Source organism: Rattus norvegicus, chromosome 5 (assembly GCF_036323735.1).
Source record: "Rattus norvegicus strain BN/NHsdMcwi chromosome 5, GRCr8, whole genome shotgun sequence".
NCBI classification, from domain to species: domain Eukaryota; kingdom Metazoa; phylum Chordata; class Mammalia; order Rodentia; family Muridae; genus Rattus; species Rattus norvegicus.
In genome coordinates, this window is record NC_086023.1 from 166,031,913 (window position 1) to 166,049,881 (window position 17,969).

General features: G+C 47.8%; 1 protein-coding gene and 1 long non-coding RNA gene across 6 annotated transcripts in view; one reads left to right on the forward strand and one right to left on the reverse strand.

Annotated features, from left to right (window-relative positions):
• Positions 1-7,870: 7,870 nt before the first annotated feature.
• Positions 7,871-8,846, reverse strand: LOC134487041 (uncharacterized). The gene is made up of 2 exons (XR_010066758.1): positions 8,479-8,846; positions 7,871-8,284 (listed from the first exon to the last, which is right to left on the reverse strand). It is a non-coding gene; the product is annotated as an uncharacterized LOC134487041 (long non-coding RNA).
• An 8,011-nt stretch (positions 8,847-16,857) lies between these two features.
• Positions 16,858-17,969, forward strand: part of Rere (arginine-glutamic acid dipeptide repeats) — a 331,790-nt gene continuing 330,678 nt past the window's right edge. The window contains exon 1 of one of the 5 annotated variants that reach the window (XM_008764198.4): positions 16,858-17,367. The gene's annotated coding sequence lies outside the window, so the exon portion shown is untranslated. The remainder of the gene's footprint in view (positions 17,368-17,969) is intronic. The other 4 variants (XM_008764201.4, XM_006239438.5, XM_008764200.4 and 1 more) reach the window with 4 other exon arrangements.

Sequence of the window (17,969 nt, forward strand, 5' to 3'; positions counted from 1 at the left end):
TACGGCTGTGGGCCTCTACGGCTGTGGGCCAGCTTTCGCTGTTGTGGGTGAGCAGTTGGCCTGAAATCTCTTTTCTCCGGTAGATCCAAGACGAATGGTTAAATTTGAACTTTGACTTTTTTTTCCCCCCTGTTTGGGGGAATTGTTTCTCAACTCCTTGTGTGCCACAACACAAACAGGAAGTGGATACATGGAAATTAAACTCCACTCATTTGGCCTTCTGGGTGGCATTTCCTTTCATATTACAGCTATTAATCAACTGTTCTGATGTGTTAGTTGTTGTTTTTGTTGTTGTCCTTGTCTTGTTTTCTTCAACTTGACACAACCTCTAGCCACCCAGAAAGAGAGAACACCAACTGAGAAAACTTCTCCATCAGATTGTCTTTAGGTGAGTCTGGGTGGGGCATTTCCTTGATTTTTTGACTGATGAGGAAGGGCCCAGCCCACTGTGGGCGGTGCCACCTTTGTACAGGTGGCCCTGGGCTGTATGAGAAAGCAGGCTGAGCCAGCTAGCTGTGGGAAGCAAGCCAGTAAGCAGCATTCTTCCATGGCCTCTGCTTCAGTCCTGCTTCTGGCTTCTGCCTAGAGGTCCTGTCCTGACCTTTCTGAAGGACAGACTGTAGGCTAAACAAACCCTTTCCTCCTCAAGTTGCTTTTGGCTACGGGTGTTTTATTGCAACAATAGAAACCCCGCTAAGACGGCTGAGGATGTAGCTCAGTAGTGGAACACTTGTCTAACATACATAAGGCCCAAGCTGGTCCCGAACTCACGACGTAGTTGGAGAAGACATTGAACTCTCATCTCACCTTTGTCTTCCAAGACTGGATGCCTCACATGTGGGTGCATGGGTGCACAGCATTTTGTGTGCAGTGCTGGATGAGGTCAGAAGAGGCATCTCTCCACTGAGCCATCCTTTAAGTTAGCCCTTAATCCCTTTTTGAACTTTTAATTTTGAGACAGGGGGTCATCAAGTCACCCACAATGGCCTTGAATGCACGAGACTCTTGCCTCAGCCTTCCTAGCGGCTAAAGTCTGGGCGGGGTGTTTACAATATAAAAATAAATGAATGGGGGACTGGAGAGATGGCTGAGTGGTTTAGAGCACCAACTGCTCTTCCAAGAGGTCCTGAGTTCAAATCCCAGCAACCACATGGTGGCTCACAACCATCTGTAATGGAATCCGATGCCCTCTTCTGGTGTGTCAGAAGACAGCTACAGTGTACTCATATACAAGATAAATCAATAAATCTTTTAAAAAATAAATGAATGAATAAATAAATAAATAATTATTTCCCATAAAATGGTGAGCATAGATGTGTACTGTGTAGGCATGGAGAGATGGCTCAGTGGTTAGGAGCACTGACTGCTCTTCCAGAGGTCCTGAGTTCAATTCCCAGCAACCACGTGCTGGCTCACATGTGGCTATGTGTAATGGGATCCGATGCACTCTTCTGGTGTGTGTCTGAAGACAGCCTCAGTGTACTCATATAGATAAAAATAAAAAAATCTTTTAAAAAGAAGAAGTATACGGCGAAATCAAGAGAAGGCTTAAGGGCTAGCCTGTGAGGTGGCTCAGCTAGCAGACCTCTTGCCTGGAAACTGTGTTATAAACAAGCTCACAGAGAACCAACTTCACAGCACTGTCCTAACTCCACACCAGAGCTGAGCTGTGGTCCATGCATGAGCATGCACACCGCAGAAATAATAAGTAAATTTTTTTTAAGAGAGGGGAAGAGAAGACTTGAGGAGAAATAAAACCCATCTTATTTGTATTCAAATGGTAGGGATCCAACAGAGAGAGGGAAAAAAGGAAACAAAACAAAACAAAACCTGCTGGAGCCTGGAGAGGGAGGGTTTCTGAGCCTTGTCCTTGAGTAATGAGAGGGGTTGGGAGCGAATGAACGAGCAGAGAGCTGGATTTTGATGGAGCATAGATGATTCATCCCTAATTGCAAGCAGAGAGCCAGAGTGTGGATTTAGAGAAGGATGGATGGGTGGGGGCAGGAGGAGTCCGTGCGATCCCTCTGCTGATTGCGTCAATATTCACGACGGACAGGGAAAAAAATCCATCAACGGAGGGGGAGAGCGAACGAACGGGAGGGAGCGTCGGGAGGGAGTCTTGAGCTAGCGGAAAGCTGGGGTTGGGAAATAACTGGTTGGAAAATGAGAAAAGAAATTAACTGGGAGAAGCGTTTCGTGATTGCCAGGAGGCACTGTGAGCCCACTTGAGGTCTGCGGCCGCGCGTTTGAGAGTGAAAATGGCCAGCCTCATTTGGGTGACAGGTGCAGGTGCCTTCCGGTAGCAATTGGAATTCCCATCAATGCTGTGGTTTTGCACAGGGAGTGTCAAGAGGAGGACATTGCTTAGGGCATAGACCAGGGAAAGAGCACTGGGCCCACCACAGGATGTAAACAGGGCGGGGGTGGGAGTGGGGGATTTGTGTCCTGAGAAAAGGACTGATTCTGGGTTTGCTTTAGGAGGATGAGAATCGTCCTCTATGGGGAAAACCCAAGCTGGGTGTGCAACATCCCTGGTGTCTTAAAGCACAGCAAATTCAAGGCCAGACTGCACACATGAGACCATGTTTTAAAAGGAGGGACAGGGAGCTGCACGGTGCCTCCCCAGTTTGATCTCTGGAACCAACAAGGTAGAAAGGAAGAACCAACTGCCACAAGCTGTGCTTTGATCCCCTCTTGTGTGCCTTGGTCTGTAGGCTCTCAATAAGCAAGCAGGTCACACGCATACACACACACACACACACACACACACACACACACACACACACACAAATAAATGCCAAAATTACTGTTTTTGATTTTTAAAAAAGAGGTCAGGGAATTGGCTCAGTGGGTAAAAGTGCTTATGGAAACCTGGCACCCTAAGTTGGAACAGTGAAAAGCCAGTTGAAGCTGGATAAGATGGTGCACGCCTGAGTCTTGATGCTTAGAAGCCAGAAGAAGCCAGAGGAAAACCAACCTCTGTGAGTTCCAGGCCGGACTGATCTGTACAATGAGACTCTGTTTCAGCAAAATAAAATAAAACAAAACCCTCAAACCAAAATATAGATTCCTAGGCTAGGCATGCAGCACAGTGGGAGAATGCTCCCCTGACCCCCGCATGCTGCACGTGCTTGCCTCCCATGCATGCAGCCCAGTGGTTGCTTGTCCCCCATACAGAAATCCTGGATTTAGTTTTTAGCACAATAGAACATGCACAGTAGTAGATCCTTTTATCTCAATATTCTGGAGTTGGACACAGATCAGAAGTTCAAGGTCAGGGGCTGGGGATTTAGCTCAGTGGTAGAGCGCTTACCTAGGAAGCGCAAGGCCCTGGGTTCTGTCCCCAGCTCCAAAAAAAAAGAACCAAAAAAAAGAAGTTCAAGGTCACCTGTAGTTACACACTGGGTTCCAACCAGCAGTGACAGCCACCATGGCAAGTTGTATAGGGTGCAAAGATGAAACCCAGAGAGCTTCGTGCTGTTGGGCAAACGTTCCAACACTAAGTCCAAGACATTCTAATTGTAATTTTTTTTAATTTAAAAGAATATGTATATAAATGCTTCTTTCCTGAATGTGCACATGGGCACCATGTGCATGCCTGGTGCTCTTGGAGGTTTAGAAGAGGGTGTTGGGATGCTCTGCACCTTAGACAGTTGTGCGAACCCAAGTTGTCTGAGGACGGCCAGTGCTATTAACCACCGAGCCAACTCTCCAGCCCCTGGAGAATCTATATTTTGGTTGTTGTTACTTTGATGCAACCCACTGGCTGCCGATGTGCCTTTCACGCACACTGAAGTTACTCATATAGGTCTATGGTTTGAAACGTCCCCTTTAAACTCTTGTGGAAATTTGGTCATCCAGGAGGTGGAGTTGTCAGGGGGTAATTAGGTCGTCAAGGAGGGTAAACATCCTTGAAGAAGTGCATTGCTCTCCAGGGAGAGTATTGCTAATAAGAAGCTGCTGGAGAGATGGCTCAGCGGTTAAGAGCACCCGACTGCTCTTCCAGAGGTCATGAGTTCAATTCCCAGCAACCACATGGTGGCTCACAACCATCTGTAAAGAGATCCGATGCCCTCTTCTGGTGTGTCTGAAGACAGCTACAGTGTACTTATATATAATAAATAAATAAATCTTTTTTTTTTTTAAAAAAAAGAAGCTGCCTCTCTGGCCCACACCCTTCCTTGCTGTGTTTCCATGATGACCTCTCAGTTCTCCAGGCAGCACGAGCCGTTACCAGAGGCTGAGCAGATGCAGTATCGTACTTTTGGGTTTCTGGAGTCCAGAGCTGAGAGCTGTAAACAAGCACACCGGCTTCCCCTTCGTCCTTCTCTTCTCTTGCTTTGTACGTGCTGATAGACAAGCCAGAGCACAGCCAGAGCGCAGCCTATCTCTATTAGTATTGTTTTAATCTCTCTGTCTCCCTGTCTCTCTCCCTCTCCCATCCCCTCCCCCTTCCCTTCCTCTGCCCCTCCCCTCCCCCTCTCTGTACACGTGTTCGAGAGTGTGAGCGCAGGTGTGTCTGCGTGAGCCAGTGTGTGCGCATGCGCGTTCGAGTGTGGCTGCGCATGTGCTGTAAGTAGCATGTGGGTGAAGTCTTACCCCAGGTGATCGTCCTCAGCTTCCATATTGAGAAAGGTTCTCATCAATGCTGCATAAGCTGGGCTGGCTGGCCTGAGAGCTTTACAGTATAGGTCTGTCTCTGCCTCGCATCACTCGGTGTAGGAGTTTTGGGGTTACAGTGCTGCCACACCTTGCTTCGCTTGGGTGCTGGGGCTCTGAACTCCAGACCCCATGCTTGTGTGGGAGGAGCTTCTACCACCGAGCCATGCCCCAACCCCAAACCTCTATTCTTTTTTTTTTCTTTTTTTTTTCGGAGCTGGGGACCGAACCCAGGGCCTTGCCCTTGCTAGGCAAGTGCTCTACCACTGAGCTAACTCTCCAACCCCGCCAAACCTCTATTCTTTTTTTTTTTTCTTTTTTCTTTTTATCAGAGCTGGGGACCGAACCCAGGGCCTTGCACTTGCTAGGCAAGCGCTCTACCGCTGAGCTAAATCCCCAACCCCTCCAAACCTCTATTCTTTTTTTTTTTTTTTTTTTTTTTTTGGTTCTTTTTTTCGGAGCTGGGGACCGAACCCAGGGCCTTGCGCTTCCTAGGTAAGCGCTCTACCACTGAGCTAAATCCCCAGCCCCCCAAACCTCTATTCTTAATCTATGATCCTATCTCAAATATTCCTATAGCAACGGAGAAGAACCGTTCCTCCCCCACCCTTGCCTCCAAGGGAAACTTCCTTGCCTCTCTTTGTAGAAGCTGTTGCCCTGGGTTGGTTTATGACAGTCTTCAGTGACCAGGACAGGGCTGAGTTGATTTAGTTTCTCCCTCTCAGGAATTTTAACTAGGAAATGCCCAAGTCATGAGGCATTTGGCAGAAGCCGCTGGAGCTGACAAGCCGCAAGCTACAGGAAAACCAGAGAAGCCAAGAGAGACCACATGAAAGGCACGGTTCTGAGGAAGTTGAGGCCATGAGAGAGCTGGGGTTATGGTGTGGAGCAGAGCTGCCTGGGGACTGGCCGCTGGGGGAGGTGAGTTAGTGTGAGAGCTGCTGGGAGAGGGTTGTGTTCCTGCCCTTCCTGTTCCCCTGGTCACCACTGCTCCTGAGGTCAGAGTGTAGCTTCATCAGGCTCCAGGAGGAAAGACATGCATTGCAAATCTGTTACTTTTCAGTGTTGTTTGTTTTGGGTGGAGATGCGTGAGTGCCGCTCATGTATGGAGGTCAGAGGACAACCTGTAGGAGTTGGCTCTCTCCTCTGCCCTATGGGTCCCAGGAATGGAACATGGGTCTTCAGACTTGCTAGTCAGCACACTTACCCACTTGCCACCTTCCCTGTCCTCTTTTCCCTTGAAAAATAATTCCTTATCTTATTTATATATATTTCCTTTACTTCCTCCCCTCCCCTCCCTTTTTTTTTTTTTTTTTTTTTGGTTCTTTTTTTTCGGAGCTGGGGACCGAACCCAGGGCCTTGCGCTTCCTAGGTAAGCGCTCTACCACTGAGCTAAATCCCCAGCCCCACCTTTTTTTTTAACTTAACATTTTACAGGGGCTGGAAAAATGACTCAGCAGTTGAGACTATGTCCCGCTCTTGCAGAGGACACAGTGGTTGATTCCTAGTATCCATGTTGGGTGGCTCACAACGGTTGGTAGCTTCAGCTCCAGGGGACTCTTAGGGACTCTTCTGTTCTCCTAGGACACCCACTCTCACACGTACATGCTCACACACAGACACAGATGCATATTTATGCTTAAAAATAAAAACACATTAAAATGTTATCACAGAGCCAGATGTCATGGTGCACACTACCTTTAATCCCAGCAAATGGGTAGCAGAGGCAGGTGGGTCTCTAAGTTGGAGGCCAGCCTGGTCTACAGAGTGAGATATCTCTAAAAAAACCAATTAAGTGCATTTGTTATTATGTTTCTTAGTGAGGCATGGCTGTGGCAATGGGGGGTGGGGGGACAGCTTGCAGCACTCTGTGAGCTCAGGGGGTCCCCCTCAGGTTGTTCAGCTTGGGGCCGAGCGTCTTTTGCTTGCCTAGCAGTGTAAGGCAGCCCCTCTCCCACTTTAAGACAGGCCCTTACTATAGACAGGGCTGGTTTTCAGCCTCCAGAGATCCACCTACCCCTACCTCCCACATACTGGGATTAAAAGCACACATCACATCACCATACTCAGTCAAAAAATAAATCGTAAAAAGAATTATTATTAGTGATGGGGAGGGCGGGGGGGGGGCAGCTTGTGTACCACAGAGCGTGTGCAGATTGATTCCCTGTGGGATCACTTCTCTCAGCATAAGGTAGGTTCTACGGATTGAATTCAGGCTGCCAGGTTTATGCAGCCCGAACCTTTACCTTCCTGCTGAGGCTCCTCTCTTGCAGTATTTGTTTTGAATTTAGGGTCTAATGGAGCCTTGGCTGGCCAGGAGTTTGCTGTGTAGCTGGAGATGATGACCTTGAACTACTGATTGTCTTGTCTCCATCTTGATGCTGGAGCACCGCCTTGCCTGGTGCACGGTGTGGGGACAGAACCCAGGGCTTCCTGCATGCTGGGTAAGCACCCGACCAACGAGCTGAGCTCTATTTCCTGACCGGCAACCTGGCACTCTTAACTGCTAAGCCATCTCTCCACCTCCCGTATCTTCCCTTAAAATATCATAACGAATAATAATGTTAGCCCCTAAAAATCCTCACTGCTCTCCCTGGTCACCTTGTTCTTTCTACCAATCTTTCAGCATCTTTTCTGGAAATTCACTTCCAGAAATGTCAAATAATTCCAATCCGATGGTGGTCTCGTTTCTTCTACTCATCGTCATGTCCTTAAGCTTCCTCTGGGCCTTCATGTGACCGATGGCTTGTTCTTCTAATTGTCAAGGAATAGCATTGATGTCCTTCCCAAGGATGTCTTAGTTGCTTTCAAATTAAGCACTCTCCCCACTTTTTCCTTTTTTCATTTATTTACTTATTTATAGGCAAGATCTTAGTATGTAGCTTTGGCTGGCCTTGAACTCTTAGAGAGCTGACTGCCTCTGTTTTTAAAGGCTGGAATTAAAGATGTTCACCATCCCACTGGCCAAATCGCTGCTTCCTCTTCCTTTTTCTCCTCCTCCTCCTCTTCCTCTTCCTCTTTCTTTTTAAAACTAATACTGGGATTGAACCCAGGGCCCCAGGTGCTCTCATATACTAGGCCAACATTCTATAAATGAGTGATGCATCTCCCGCCATAAACATATTTTTATTATAAAAACACATTGCAAACACACACACACACACACACACACACACACACACACACCCCAAAATTAACCAGACTTTGGGTCTCAAAGACTGTATGCTTTGTTTCAAGATTTCAAAAATGCGGGGCTGGCCAGAGGCTGGCAGAGTAAAGGCAATAGGTATCAAAGCTGAGGATTTGAGTTATGTCCTAGAGACCCACTCAGTAGAAGGTGAGAGCACACAGGCGACGCTGTCATCTCTACCCTGGTGCACTTGTGCCCATCCCCAAAATAAGTCAATAAAGCGTGTGCCAGTGCAGAGTCAGGCAGATCCCTGTGAGGCCAGTCTGGTCCACAGAATGAGTTCCAGGACAGCCAGGACTATGCGTGTGAACTTGTCTCAAACCATTGAAGTGCATGTGCAACTCACTTCAAGCCTACAGGATCCCATGGCTTCCTCTTTCGTCCTTCTCCGGCACCAGGCACACAGTGGCAAAGACACGCATACAAGCCATACACCTGTGCACATAAGATAAATACAATTAAAAACAACTTTAAGGACTGTTTGGCTGAGGGCTCAGTGTTGGAGCACTTGCCTAGCAGGTATGGGGCTCTGAGTCCATTCTCCAGCACCACACACGCACACCACAGATGGGGCGCAACTGTACTTGGGACTGAACAGAATGGAGGAGGCTGGCCTAGATCTGACAAACCTGGACATTTCAGCTTGCTTGTCTGGCCGAGCTGAGTTTTGGTGTTCTTCCCACATCCGAGAGCTGTTCCACCCCGTCAGGTTTTCAGAAAATCCTGTTTTGGGGGGGACTCCTCCTAACGTCCCCTTTGTCTTGTTTGTTTGGCCTTTAGAGAAAGTACTGTTTGCGCACCCATTATCAACACCGATTATCATGCCCCTGTGATCCCTAGAAAACGCCTTCAACCCAAGCAATCTACCAGATAGGGGGAAAATATTTATCTTTAAACGCAGCTTCCCCGAGGTGGAATTCTCCTGCTTGCTGGCTGGCTCTGTTAACAGTGGACAGCTGTTTCTAACAGGAAGCGTGGAGTCGAAGGGCTCCCCGAACCAGCAGGAAGACAGAGGGAGGAGGGTTCCTAATTATCAAACTTGGATCGGGGCCAAGACAGTGAACTTCCTTGTCTCCGCCCCTCAGTTCTTTTACAGGTCCTAGGAGACTCTTAATAACCACAAGTGGTCAGGTGGGCATAGGGCTCATCTAGAAGGCGTCCTCGTGACTCCAGTTCAATGTGACTCAGGAGGAGAGCATCAGGCCATCCCAGCTGAGCATGCTGGCAAACAGACTGTAAAATAAAATCCAGCAGAGTGAGCGGTTGAACCGGGAACCTCAGCTGTCCTGCTCAGACACATACAAACAAAGGAAGGGGTTCCTCAGGCCTCTTCTAAAACACATTTTATTTTTTAGGTAGGCTCCCATGTAATCCTGTGCTGACACCTTCCACTCACTATGACTAAACTAATAATCTTCTTGCCTCCAAGTTCTGGAATCACATGCATGCTCCACCATGCCCAGCTTACGTTTGCATTTGTGTGTGTGTGTGTGTGTGTGTGTGTGTGTGTGTGTGTGTGTGTTTGCTCACATGCCGTGTCGTGGCACATGTATGGCGGCCAAAGGGACCCTGCGAATGTAGGTTCTCTCTTTCCAGCGTCTGGGTCGCTGGTGGTGGTGGTGTGGAACCCTATTCCTTAGGCTTGGCAGCAAGTGCCTTTATCTAATGAACCATCTCACTGGCCCACACCTTCCTTTAGAAAAGCAATCTTACCTTTACTGGAGCAAATATAGTAAGCACTCACCTCTCCCTTGCAGGGCAGGGCAGGGTCAGGCTTCCAGGGGCCACTTGTCTGGTTTGTGAGCCAGGGGGACTAGGGAGGAGGGAATCCTGATGTGCAGTGAATCAGGTGAAATCCCACCGTGGCTACATAAACGCAAGCCAAGCGAGCATCGCTTGCTCTGGCTTCAGCCTGAAAAAGTGCAGCCGGAGGTAAAGGAAGCACATTATTGGCTTGGATTTTCACTACATAAACTGGGAAGCCAATTCCGTAGGAAAATGCCTGGAAACAAGCTCCAGTCTGTTACGAGGCTTGCCGAGTCGATCTAGCTTTGCTCAAGGCGTTTTAGGGGAAAATAATTTACATGTTCCAAAGCTTGAGTACTTCTGGAAGATTAGGAAGGCTAGTTACCAGCCATATGTTCAAAGAACTCGCATTCTTTCTTTCTTTTTTAATTATAAAAATTATCCATGCTTGAGATGAAAAGGAAGGGGAAAAAAAAATGAACAGACAGACTCTAATGAAGTCAGAAGTTGCTCACCACGCGTTAGTTTGGTGCCCACCGGGCTTGTTGGAAACATTCTGGGAGGACATTTTGAAGCATGGACAGGCTTCTCCTTTCATATTTATTTTCCCTAGGCAGTGTGTGTGTAGCGGGCGTATTACATACGTGGAGGTCAGAGGACAGACATCCTCAGGTTTTCTACTTAACACTCGGGCTCTGGTTGTAAGGCTTACAGCAAGCGCCTTAACCTTCAGCCATTTCATAGCTGGGAGCGAACTGCACTCCTGCCCTTCCCACGGCCAGACTCCAAACTTGTTCTTTTAAAAATGGAAGCTGGGCATGGGGACATAGGCCTTTAACCCCAACACTTGGGAGGCAGAGGCAGGCAGTTAGCTGTGCGTCTGAGGTCATCTTGTTCTGTATGGCAAGTTCTAAGCCAGCCAGGTCTACACAGTGAAATATTGTCTCAAAAAAAAAAAACCCAATAAAAAATTTATATATATATATTTAATGTATGTGAGTACACCATCACTGTCTTCAGACTCCAGAAGAGGGCATCAGATCCCATTACAGATGTTTGTGAGTCACCATGTGTTTGCTGGGAATTGAACTCAGAACCTCTGGAAGAGCAGTCAGTGCTCTTAACTACTGAGCCATCTCTCCAGCCCATGACCAACATTTTTATCAATTGGGATTTACCTTATGCTACTAGTCACCTTTCTCTTTGCTTTGGTAAAAGACCCTGACCAAAGTAACTCTGGGGAGAAAGGGTTCATCGTGACCCACAGTTCCGGGAGCATAGTTGGAATGCTGGGATTCCATGGTGGCAGGAGCTTGAGGCAGTCTGTTTGAGCTGCACCCACGGTAGGGAAGCAAAGAGAGAGAGATGAATGCTGGTGCTCACTTTCTCTGTTTCTTTCAGTTCAAGCATCCCAGACCAGGGCAAGCATCCCAGTCTGGGGAGGGTGTGTCTTCCCACATCAGTTAACCTAATTTCAATAATCCCTCACAAGCAAAGTCAGTTTGCCTCCTAAGGAGGCAGCATTGGTCACCAGGAAGTCACTAACACTGTACCCCTTTCAAAGGTGATGCTAGATCCTGTCAAGTGATGCCGGAGGATACTGACTGTTATACTTTTTCCTCCTCCCTCCTCCCTTCTTCCCTCCCCCCTCCCTTTCTAGTTTAAACAGGGGTTCCACATGTTGGCCCAGGCTGGTCTTAAGGTTGGGATCCTCCGATTTTCGCCTCCTAAGTGCTGTTATTGCAGTTGCGTGCTACCACATTCAGCTTAAATCAATGTCAGCGTGCATCCAAAAATGGTGGGTTCCATTTTATTTTCTTTTAAAGAAATTATTTAACTTTACTCATATGTGTGTATGTGAGCTCTCGCAGGAGCTCTTGGAGGTCAGAAGAGGGCACTCAGTCTCCTGGAGCTGGAGTTATTGACTTCTTTCGAGCTGCTGCTCACGTGCTAAGAACTGAACTCCGGTCTCCTGCAAAAGTGCTAAGTGTCCTTAAGTCCTGCCTGCGTCTTCTCTCTAGCCCCTCGTTATGATACCTTCTTTCTCTCTCTAAGACCTCTTTTAGGGAGGGGGATGTTTGCCCGGATACCAGGAAAGGGAATAACACTTGAAATGTATATAAGAAATACTCAAGTTAATAAAAAAAAAAATCGAAAAAAAAAAGGACCTCTTTTAGATGTATTTATTTTTACGTGTATGAGTGTTTTGCCTACAAATATGTCTGTGCACCACAGGCATGCTAGTGTCTCTGAGGCTCAGAAGAGGTCATCAGAGCCCCTGGAACTGGAGTTACAGATGATTATGAGCTGCGATGTGGGTGCTGGGAACTGGGTCCAGGTCCTCTGCAGGAATGATCTTAGCCTCTGAGCCATCCCTCTGGCCCCCTCATTATGACATTTTCATAGACATACCCCCTGTCCTTTGATTATATTTACCCAGCCCCCCCCCCTTGTGACCTCCTGCCTTCTCATGCTCTCCCAGCAGCAGGTCCCTTTCTTTTTTCTAATCACTGTCCTTCCTACTTTTATGTCATATATGTCTCTCTGTGTGTAGGACTATAGCTCTGATTTGATTTCTGTGTGCACAAAAGTAAATTCAAAGAAATGGCTCTCGGGGAGATGGCTCAGTAGTTAAGAGCACCAGCTGCTCTCCCAGAGGTTTGATTTCTAGCACCCGCGTGGCAGCTCACAACTGTCTGTAACTGTCTCAGACAGTTTGACAATTTCTTCCAGCCTCTGCAGGCACCAGACATGCAAGTGGTTCCTAGACATACACACAGACAAAACGTCCGTACATATAAAAAGAAGAACAGAAGGGCCTTTAAAAATCACTTCTTAGGGGGTGTGTGACGGTCCTTTCTAGGTACCTGGGGAGTTCAAAGGCAGCTTGCGCTAAGTGATCCAACAACAGTGATAACAACAACAGAGGCTGGCCTGTATCGAGGTAATAAAACTAACGAAGTCTTTGATGCTTTTGGTTCCATAATAACAATCATTCCCATTTCAAGAGAACGAGGAAAAATGTTCTAATTTCACATGAAAAAAAAAAATCCCTACTAGATGTTTCACCTCTTCAACCTTCCGCAAATTATCTAACTTCCTTAAGTCCTCCTTCCTTGACCTTTAACAGGTGAAGGTGAAGGTAACAGGCTTCATGGCTGTTGTCAGGACTAAGTGGGCAAAAGAACATAACACGCTGGGCACGGCGCTTGGGGCACAGTGAGCTCTCAGTCACGGTTTCATAGCTGTTCATATCGGAAAGGTTATTTCATTATCAGACTCTGAGGTCCTAGGAGGGAAGTGTGCACCATTTGGCTCTGTAGCAGGACCACAGTTCTTTCACCCGTTAAATAGGCCTCGTTTGCTAATTTTATGACCCCGTAGCATATTGTGCTTTACAATTATGGGGAATTCAGATATTTCTACCTACGTGCACATCTCTGTTAATAAAAAAGGCCCCAACTCCCAACTCTTAGGAGGTGGAAGCAGGAGGATCAGAACTCCAAGGTCTGTCCGTCCGTGAGGTGGCTCGGGGAGTAAACGTCACTTGCTGTGCTAGACTGAGTTCGGATGACTGTCTTAGGTAATTTTTTTATTGTTGTGATAACGCATTCTAGAAGAAAGAATTTGTTAGGCTTGTGGTTTCAGAGGTTTAGCATCATGGTGGAGCAAAAGCATGGGGGTAGGGACAGCTGAGAGGACACACCTTGTTCCACAGGTAGGAAGCAGACAGGGAGCACACTGGGAACAGGTAGAGACTTGAAACCTCAAAGCCCATTCCTCCAAGAAGGCCTCACCTCCTAATCCTTCTCAAACAATTCAAACTGGGGACCAAGTATTCTATGGGGGCCATTCTCCTTCAAACCACCACATGCCCAGAACCCATGTAAAAAGCTGAGTTTGTCCTCTGACTTCGACATTTATGCTGTGGCGTGCATGCACCCTAACACATAAATACGTACATGTATATACAAGGAGTAAATCATTATTTATTTATTGGATTTTTATTGAGACAGAGTCTCTCTATATATAGCCCTGGCTGTTCTGAAACTCACTGTGTAGACCAGGCAGGCCTCGATTCACAGAGATCCACCAGCCTCTGCTTCCCTAGTGCTGTGATTAAAGATACACACTTTATGCCTGGCCAGTTAATACGTATTTAAAAAAGGAATTTCAAGGCCTTTCTCCATGACACTGTCCTGGACTACAAGATATCCGACAAACAAAAAGGAGCATACCTATATACACAGATTTTTTTTTTTTTCTCTTTTTTTCGGAGCTGGGGACCGAACCCAGGGCCTTGCGCTCCCTAGGCAAGCGCTCTACCGCTGAGCTAAATCCCCAACCCCTATACACAGATTTTTGCTAGATTCTCCTGCAATCTAATTAGTTTTGTCTTTCATTATTCTTATGCAGTGTTAATCAGCTCCATCCCTACCCACCAGGTCGATTGAGTGCAGTTTACTCACTGAAAAATTTAGTCAGCTATAAAAAATAAAAGTCATCAGCTAGCCTCCCCATTTTTCTTTTTAGCCATTGTTAATTTATCATATATGTTTGTGTTGCTTCATGTATGAATGCACAGACGTGTGCAGGTGCTGCAGAGGCCAGAGGAGTGTGTCAGAGACCCGGGAGCAGAAGTTCCCTGCACTCGGAGAGCTGCCCTACATGGTTGCCATATTCCAGACCTCTGGGAGAGCGGCGGCAAATGTTTTTAAACACTGAGCCAGCTCTCTAGATCCAGGATCTCATTTTATTTGAAAAGATTTGTTATTTATTTATTTATTATATAGAAGTACACTGTCACAAGAGAGGGCATCAGATCTCATGACAGATGGTTGTGAGCCACCATGTGGTTGCTGAGAACTGAACTCAGGACCTCTGGAAGAGCAGTCAGTGCTCTTAACAGCTGAGCCATCTCTCTAGCCCCTCATTTTATTTGGAAGGAGAGAATTTTCTTTTCTTTTCTTTTTTTTTTTTTGGAGCTGGGGACCGAACTCAGGGCCTTGCGCTTGAGAATTTTCTTTTCTTGTTGAAAGGTGTAGCAAGGCTTAGTTGTGGGCTTTTGGCGCCAGGCTTAACCACCTCAACTGCAAACCTGGAGTCTGTGGAGTAGAGACCCAAAGACCCCTGAAAGCCATCCTGTGATCACCACAGGAGCACTCTAGCATGCACATACCCCTTACAAGAAAAAAAATGTTAAATTGAAAAAGAAGACCCCATTTCCTTTCAGATCTCTTGGGCCACAAAGTTCAATGACATCTGTTAGTTGAAATTATTCTTAAAAGGAACTTTTGGATGTGGAAATTATAATCTGAATAGACATTCCAAGGAGAAAATTATCCCTTTATTTGAACTAGATGGGTAAATTATTTTAAGCCATGCCGTATCCCTTAATTATTTTATTATATACAGACCTTAACTCCTCCAAGAAGAGTGTATGGTTTGAGGACACCAATAAGCATTTATAGAATATTAACAAAGTAACAATAGGCTGATGATTCGCCCTGGATTCATGCCAGAGTCTGTGAAAGAAAGCAGTAAACATGATACGCATTTCAAAAACTGGTAATTATAATTAGGATTCCAACCCCCTCCATCTTATAAATTATATTAAATAGAACAGGAGCATTTGGCTTGCCCTGACTCAGGCTTATAGTGTGTGGCACACATGGTGAGTATGTCTTTGAGTGTAGTGGGGATACAGTAATACTTTTTTTTTTGGTTCTTTTTTTTTCCGGAGCTGGGGACCGAACCCAGGGCCTTGCGCTTCCTAGGTAAGCGCTCTACCACTGAGCTAAATCCCCAGCTCCCTTTTTTTTTTTTTGGTTCTTTTTTTTGGAGCTGGGGACCGAACCCAGGGCCTTGCGCTTCCTAGGCAAGCGCTCTACCACTGAGCTAAATCCCCAACCCCTATAGTAATACTTTTTAAAGGTGATGTTTGGCCTTTTCCCTTTCCTTTTTTGTTGGCATGTTTTGAGACAAAGTCTCCATATGTAGCTCTGACTGGCCTGAAACTCACTTTGTAGACCTGGTAGGCCTTAACCTTTAATTAAGATCCTCTTGCCTCTGGCCCTCCAGTGCTAAGATAGCAGGTAAGAGCCACCAGGCCTCGGTGAAGCTATTCCATGCCTCCTCCCCTCCCCCATCACAGCACAGATACTGCTCTCTTTAAAAAACTCTGTTGTTACGTTACGGTCTGTTCTTTATTACTAATTTTTAAAAACCGTGTGTGTGTGTGTGTGTGTGTGTGTGTGTGTGTGTGTGTGTGTGTAGGTTTGCGCACATGGAGGCTAGAGGAGCGTTGGATTCCTTTTTTTTTTTTTTTTTTTTTTTTTTGGTTCTTTTTTTCGGAGCTGGGGACCGAACCCAGGGCCTTGCGCTTCCTAGGTAAGCGCTCTACCACTGAGCTAAATCCCCAGCCCGCGTTGGATTCCTTAGAGCTGTAGTTACAAGCAGCTTTAGCCGCCTGATGTGGGTGCTGGCAACCAAATTGGGGTCTTCTGCAAAGAGCAGTATGTGTTCCTAACCACTGTGCCATCCCTCGAGTTCTGTTGTTCAGTACTTAATGAGGCTTTTATTATTCTTATCAAATAAGCAGCACATTTTCCCAATTCGGCTTTTTTTTTCCCAATTCGGTTTCTGTCACACATTATTCTAAAAACATTATGAATTGCACATCAGAGCAAATACTTCGGATCCAACACTCTGTAGCTCCCCTTGGACCTCAAGGGGTAGGAATCTGTCTCTTAAATGACTGAAAAAAGCAAATTATGACTCTGGTAGTAACAAGAGCAAGTGGACAGTCGCCAAGCCCACCCGAGACCTGACCACTTGAGGTAGACCATCTCGGGAGGGTCAGTCCAGGGCTAGCCTCTGGGAGCTCTGCCTGCGGCCTGGCAGGGCAGGCCAGGCACAAAGCCATGCCTGGGGCGGGGAGCCCATTGCACTGGTTCCGGCCGCCGCCCGGAGCGCGCACCAAGGGCCGGGCCGCGCTGCCACCAAATCCTGGCCTCTCCCCTTGCCTTGCCTTCTGCTCATTTTATTAAAAAGGAAAAAAAAGAGAGAGAGGAAAAATAGAAAAAAAAGAAAAAAAAAGAAAAAAAAAAAAAAAAGAAAATGGAAGAGAGCCGGAGCAAACATCCCGCCCCCAGGCCCGCCTTCCGCCTCCTATTGGTCCGTTCTCCGCGGGCGTCACGTCCAGACGCACCAATGGAGACGCTCGATACTGCGAGGTGGGCCGGGCCCGAGCGCGGAGTGGGCGGCGGGTCGGCGCAGCAGCCCCGCGGCTCCGCCACCATCGCGGAGGTGCCGCTGCTCCCACAGACGCTCGCGAGCCGCCCCCCGCGCTCCGCAGCCTCTAGCCCCTCCGGGCCTCGGTCCCCGCCTTCTTCCCCGCGCCTCGTCCCCTCACGCGCTCCCCACCTTGTCTCCGCCTCGTTTTCTCTCCTGGTTGAAGGGAAGGAAAAAAAAAACATCTACCATCCTCCTGTGGGAGCCTCTCGCCCTCTGGGGGAAAAAAAAATCCACAAAACCAGACATGGTCCTGGGCTCCCACTGCTGAAGGCTTGGCCCACCCGAGGAGGTCGAAGTCCCGGCAGGGAAGCCCCGCAGCCCCCCGGCGTCGCATCCCCGCGGGCCGGCTCCCTCGGCCCCGCGCCCGCCGCCTTCGGTCCGCCGCCGGTCCCTGCGGCCTCCCACCCGGTCCCTGCACTTTTCCCCGGAGCCCGGCCGCCACCCCTCTCATTGATGGTGTAGCGTCTGAGGGGAAGGTAAGTGTCCAAGTTGTCCGCGCCGCGCCGCGGGCTGCCTTCCTCGGCCCCTCATTCCGGGGTCGGGGTGCTCTGGTGGGCGGTGGGGCTCGACCGGGAAAGCTGAGGCGGAAAGCAGAGGGTGAGAATGGAGACCTGCCCTCGGGGAACCATGGGCCGGACGCTGCCTTTGGTCCTGTGCGGGCCAGGTGACTGACTGTACAACGTGCCTCTTGACCCCTGCTCTCTCTTGGCTTCTTAGGCACGCTCTCACTAGTCTGAGGTTAAACTGTTACATGCCACTAGCCGAGCAGCTCAACTGTGAGAGGTTGTGCATTTCTTGGATATTTGTGAATGTGGGGGTCTGGGAACTGACTCATTAAAGTCTCGTTTTCACATTAGGAGGAAGGTTCCCCCTTTGTGTTCTCAAGTCTCTACTGAAGCTCTGTGATTCCAAAATTATGGAACCAAATACCATTTGCAGCGGCATGGAATTCTGTCCTGATTTAAGTTCTGCTGTCTGAAAGAGGGTGCCCTCTTGATTTTATATTTTGGGTTATGGGGAGAAGGTAGTATCGCAGGTTTCCTTTGAAACTGTTTGCTTGAGAAGTTGTTGAAAGGAA